Here is a 6,635-nt window from a genome sequence, read left to right on the forward strand (position 1 = left end):
AGTAATATCTAAACTTTCCTAATGTCGTGCTATGTTCCAAGTGAGTTGAACTATTTCTCTTTTATTATCTCTTGCATATTTCATTATTTGTGTCAGCACAGAAGGAATAGTAACTTCCCCTTTTACAATAAAATAACAAGTAAACAAAAGAATGTAATAATTTTATGGGAGATTTAATTAATTTCATTAAGAACCTGGAAAACTTGTACATACAAGCATGATATTTTCTTTTCATTTGTTTTCCCTTTGTTTTAGGGTATCAAAAAACTGGCTCTTAGGTTATAGATAGATGAAAAATATGTTTGAAAATACTATTGTTATTTTACTTTTGGCAAGTAATTTTTTCTGGGTTACATATTGGAAAGTTTGAAATAAAAAAGTAAATAATCTCTTAAGATAATAATTAAAAGAGTAATTTATATAGGATACTTCCATACTGTCAGATGGAAAAGCTAGAGCATGGATATCTGGTTCAATATATTAAAATGTTTGATTTAATATCTTTATTTGATAATTAATTTGAGAATAATGGGTTACATCAACTATTATATTTACATATAATAGTTTCACTGTGATGTTTACATGTGAGCTACAATATATCTTTGTTGGATTTACCGCCTACATCATTCTACCTCTTCCCCCTTCCCCTCCTTCTTAAAACAATTTCAACAGGTTTCATTCTTCTGTTTTTATATATGGATACAAAATACATCCACCGTATGCGGCCTTATTTCACATTTCCTTGTGCCCACATCCCTTCTACTGATATCCACTCTGAAAAAGGCATGAAGCCATGAACTCAAACCACAGTACTGCCAAAATGAGTAAATAAATAACAGCAGATGGGATGAGGTGTCTGGTTACATCAGCTTTTATCAAATACACTATTAATTACTGAAGGTCATCTTACTTTTGGGTCTTTCTACTCTGCTTTGGTACTTTTTAATAAAATATTAAAATTTTATTAAATAATAAGAACTATTATTCTTAAAATGTTTTTATAAAATAATGTGCCATATTATAACACAAATGTGTGAAAATATTGCTATCCATTACTTCATTACCCCATTGACTCATTTTCAGTACAGTAGCATTTCTTGTATTATTGTGCAATAGAGTTTTTATTATAAAATTTTAAGAAAACTTGATACATAGTCAACAATAGGAGAAATGCTGTTTTAAAAATATGTATGAAATTTCAAAATTTTAAGTTTCTGTGCTTGATCCTGAAAAAATTAAAAATAAATCTGACATTCTAAACTTTGTTTCTAACTCTTCAGGTCTAGTTGTCTTTAGAAGTAAATTTTATAAACAATTAGGAAGAAATAGTATCATTTTATTTAAACTCTTCCAAAAAGGAAATATTTCACAAATTTTTCTATAAATTCTCTGGAATCATATAAGAACATTACAAAATAATAAAACTGGTGGTGATTTCCCCTCTTAATGGAGGCGCGAACATTTTAAAGGAAATATTAGCTTACTCAATGCAATCGTATACAATACAAAGAAAATCACAAAGGTGTTTTTCCTAGGAATGAAAGTGCCATTTCATACCTGAATGTAAGCCCTCACATGAAGAGGAAAATAAAACATTTTATGATCATTTAGGTAAGGCTAAGCAGAATTTATATTAAAAATTAGCATCAGTTTATGATAATAAATCTTCAGAAATTGTAGGTGCAATGAACTTGTTTAATCTAGAAATAAGTCTTTGCAAAACTACTCTCACAGCCATTATACTTATTGATGAAAGATTAAAATTTTTCTTCCTCAAAAATAAAATGTGACAAAGATGTTAAATATTACAGTGGTGGTTCCAGGCAATGCAATGAGGACAGAAAAATAAAATGTTTTTAGAGTGTAAACAATGAAATAAAATTGTCATTAGTGACAGATGACAATAATGTGTATTTAAGATATCCAACAGAGTATACACAAAAAAACTTCAAAACAACTGTGATTACAAGTTTGATATACAAACATAAATTTGTTTCTGAAGATAAAAAACAGATAGAAAACATTTTTGTAATTACAGTAACTTTATAGAAAACGTAAGAGGAGGCGGCCGAAGCCCCGGCCGGTTCCCCCGAGGCGGCAGCAGCGGCTCCCAGCACTTCCCCGTGCCATCTTAGCTGATCCCGAGGGCTGGGGCTGAGGGCGCTTCCTCGACCCTGGTTGTCCCCTTGCCTCGCCCCCCCCCCCCCACACACCTTGTCGCAGAGCTTGGGCTGGGCGGCTGGCTGCGGCTCTGTGGGGGTGGGGCGGTCTGTCGCCGGGCCCCCTCCTCCTCACTCCTCGTCGTTACCAGAGTGTTACAGGGGGCTGCGCCTGCCTTCTCAGCCCTAGACCTGTCTGCCAAAGGTAGTTTATGCCAATGTGGCTTCATTTATACATATGAACCAAGGATTGGGATAGCAGTATAAAATTAGAATCGGACAGCTGACTGCCCAGCAGGATGCCACCAACTAACAGAGCTGGCAGTCTAAAGGACCCGGAGATTGCAGAGCTCTTCTTTAAAGAAGATCCAGAAAAGCTCTTCACAGATCTGAGAGAAATTGGCCATGGAAGCTTTGGAGCAGTGTATTTTGCAAGAGACATGGGTACCAATGAAGTGGTGGCTATCAAGAAAATGTCTTGTAGTGGAAAACAGTCTACAGAGAAATGGCAGGATATTATCAAGGAAGTCAAGTTTCTACAAAGAATAAAACCTCCCAACAGTATAGAATACAAAGGCTGCTATTTACGTGAACACACAGCATGGCTTGTAGTGGAATATTGTTTGGGATCTGCTTCAGATTTACTAGAAGTTCACAAAAAGCCATTACAAGAAGTGGAAATAGCAGCAGTTACACATGGTGCTCTCCAGGGATTAGCCTACTTACATTCTCACACTATGATCCACGGAGATAGCAAAGCGGGAAAAACCCTTCTGACAGAACCAGGCCAGGTGCAACTTGCTGACTTTGGGTCTGCTTCCATGTCATCCCCTGCCAGTTCTTTTGTGGGAACACCATACTGGACGGCCCCAGAAGTAATTTTAGCCATGGATGAAGGACAATATGATGGCAAAGTTGATGTATCGTCTCTTGAAATAACGTGTATTGAACTAGCGGAAAGGAAACCTCCTTTATTTAATATGAATGCAATGAGTGCCTTATATCACATAGCCCAAAATGAATCCCCTATACTACAGTCTAATGAATGGTCTGATTATTTTCACAACTTTGTAGATTCTTGCCTGCAGAAAATCCCTCAAGATCGGCCTACATCAGAGGAACTTTTAAAGCACATGTTTGTTTTTCAGGAACGTCCGGAAACGGTGTTAATAGATCTTATTCAAAGGACAAAAGATGCAGTAAGAGAGCTAGACAATCTACAGTATCGAAAAATGAAGAAACTCCTTTTCCAGGAGGCACATATGGACCAGCAGTAGAAGCACAGGAAGAAGAAGAGGAACAAGATCATGGTGTTGGCGGACTGGAACAGTGAATAGTGTTGGAAGCAATCATTCTATTCCAGTATGTCCATCAGTGCCAGCAGCCAAAGTAGTAGTGTTAACAGTCTTCCAGATGCCTCTGATGATAAGAGTGAGCTAGACATGATGGAGGGAGACCATACAGTGATGTCTAACAGTTCTGTCATTCATTTAAAACCTGAGGAGGAAAATTACAGAGAGGAAGGAGATCCTAGAACAAGAGCATCAGATCCACAGTCTCCACCCCAAGTATCTCGTCACAAATCGCACTATCGTAATCGAGAACACTTTGCAACTATACGGACGGCATCACTGGTTACAAGGCAAATGCAAGAACATGAGCAGGATTCTGAACTTAGAGAACAGATGTCTGGCTATAAGCGAATGAGGCAGCAACACCAAAAGCAGTTGATGACTCTGGAAAATAAATTAAAGGCTGAGATGGATGAACACCGCCTTAGATTAGACAAAGATCTTAAAACTCAGCGTAACAGTTTTGCTGTAGAAATAGAGAAACTTATCAAGAAACATCAGGCTGCTATGGAAAAAGAGGCTAAAGTGATGGCCAATGAGGAGAAAAAGTTTCAGCAACATATTCAGGCTCAACAGAAGAAAGAACTGAATAGCTTTTTGGAATCTCAGAAAAGAGAATATAAACTTCTAAAAGAGCAGCTTAAGGAGGAACTGAATGAAAACCAGAGCACCCCTAAAAAAGAAAAACAGGAGTGGCTTTCAAAGCAAAAAGAGAATATACAACATTTCCAAGCAGAAGAAGAGGCTAACCTTCTTAGACGTCAGAGACAATACCTAGAGCTGGAATGCCGTTGCTTCAAGAGAAGAATGTTGCTTGGGCGTCATAATTTGCAGCAGGACCTTGTCAGGGAGGAATTAAACAAAAGACAGACTCAGAAGGACTTAGAGCATGCCATGCTATTGCAACAGCATAAATCCATGCAAGAACTGGAGTTCAGTCACCTCAACACAATTCAGAAGATGCACTGTGAGTTGATCAGATTGCAGCATCAAACTGAGCTCACTAACCAGCTGGAATATAATAAGCGAAGGGAACGAGAACTAAGGCGAAAACATGTCATGGAAGTTCGACAGCAGCCTAAGAGTTTGAAGTCTAAGGAACTCTTATTTATATTTCAAATAAAAAAGCAGTTTCAGGATACCTGCAAAATCCAAACCAGACAGTACAAAGCATTAAGAAATCACCTATTGGAGACTACATCAAAGAGTGAGCACAAAGCTGTTCTGAAAAGGCTCAAGGAGGAGCAGACCCGGAAGTTAGCCATCTTGGCTGAGCAGTATGATCACAGCATTAATGAAATGCTCTCCACACAGGCCCTGCATTTGGATGAAGCACAGGAAGCAGAGTGTGAGGTTTTGAAGATGCAGCTGCAGCAGGAACTGGAGCTGTTGAATGCATACCAGAGCAAAATCAAAATGCAAGCTGAGGCACAACATGATCGAGAGCAACAGAAGCTTGAATAGAGGGTCTCCCTCCACAGGGCGCTCTTAGAACAAAAGATTGAAGAAGAGATGTTGGCTTTGCAGAATGAACTCACAGAACGAATACGAAGCCTGCTGGAGCGTCAAGCCAGAGAAATTGAAGCTTTTGACTCTGAAAGCATGAGACTAGGTTTTAGTAACATGGTCCTCTCTAATCTCTCCCCTGAGGCATTCAGCCACAGCTACCCGGGAGCCTCTGGTTGGTCTTACAATCCTACTGGGGGTCCAGGACCTCACTGTGGTCATCCCATGGGTGGCCCACCATAAGCTTGGGGCCATCCAATGCAAGGTGGACCCCAGCCATGGGGTCACCCCTCAGGGCCAATGCAAGGGGTAACTCGAGGTAGCAGTATGGGAGTCCGCAATAGCCCCCAGGCTCTGAGGCGGACAGCTTCTGGGGGACGGATGGAGCAGGGCATGAGCAGAAGCACGAGTGTCACTTCACAAATATCCAATGGGTCACACATGTCTTATACATAACTTAATAATTGAGAGTGGCAATTCCGCTGGAGTTGTCTGCCAAAAGAAACTGCCTACAGACATCGTCACAGCAGCTTCCTCACTTGGGTACTACAGTGTGGAAGCTGAATGCGTATGGTATATTTTATTCGTGTTTGTAAAGCGTTCTGTTTGGTGTTTACTAATTGGGATGTCATAGTATTTGGCTGCAGGGTTTTTGTGGGATTTTTTGTTGTTGTTTTTAACTTTTGGGTAAATTTTGAAAAGGGGAGTTATATCTCATACACGTGGTAAAAAAGAAATCGGTTAGATAGAGGGGGTATTTTTTGAACACTGAAAAAATAAAATGCAGTAAAGTAACTTGAGTCATCACTTTAGCGTGTCCATATCCTAAGAAGTTTGTGAGAATATTTAAAGCCCTCCTCTGTATTCCAAATTCTTATGAGCCACTGACAGCAGACAGGAAATGCTGAAACAAGTTATTATTGGAACATACCTGCACCCCCTCGCCAATGTATTTTCTTAATTAAATTGGTCTGATTTCTCAGCCTCATTTGAAGTACAAAAAGCAGAAACCCTCAAACACTAAAGGATTTTATTGACTGGTTGAGATAATAGAAATTTAGTTCTTTTTCTAAAAAAAAAAAAAAGAACATAAACATAAGACTATATCATGTCTAAATCCTTTCTTTTATCTTTATTTGCATACATTAATTGTACAAAGACTTTCATTATATTCCCATATATGTATACAATGTACTTTGATCATATTCACATCTTCTATCACTTTTTCTCATCCTGTCTCCCTCTTTTCTCCTTTCACTTCCACTTCTCTAAGCAGTCCCTCTCTTACTTTCATGACCTTGGTTTTTCCCCCTTGATTTCACAAATGAGAGAAAAAAGTGTGACAGTTGTCTTTTGGGGACTGTTTTACTTCACTTCACATCTTCAGTTCCACTCATTTTCCAGAAAATGACTTAATTTCATTTTTCTTTATGGCTGACTAAAACTCCATTGCTCATATATATACATATATATATTCACACAGTTATGAATATGTATATGTATATACAAAAATGGGTGTATGGATATGCATATATATATACATGGAATGTGAACATATGTACAAATACATCTATCTATCTATCTATCTATTTATGCATGCATGCACTGGAGTTTTGCT

At 38.4% G+C, this 6,635-nt stretch overlaps 1 pseudogene; it reads left to right on the top strand.

Annotated features, from left to right (window-relative positions):
• Positions 1-2,311: 2,311 nt before the first annotated feature.
• Positions 2,312-6,052, top strand: LOC109674354 (serine/threonine-protein kinase TAO1 pseudogene; annotated as a pseudogene).
• The last annotated feature ends 583 nt before the right edge of the window (positions 6,053-6,635 follow it).

This window comes from Castor canadensis, chromosome 3 (genome assembly GCF_047511655.1).
Source record: "Castor canadensis chromosome 3, mCasCan1.hap1v2, whole genome shotgun sequence".
In the NCBI taxonomy this organism is placed as follows: domain Eukaryota; kingdom Metazoa; phylum Chordata; class Mammalia; order Rodentia; family Castoridae; genus Castor; species Castor canadensis.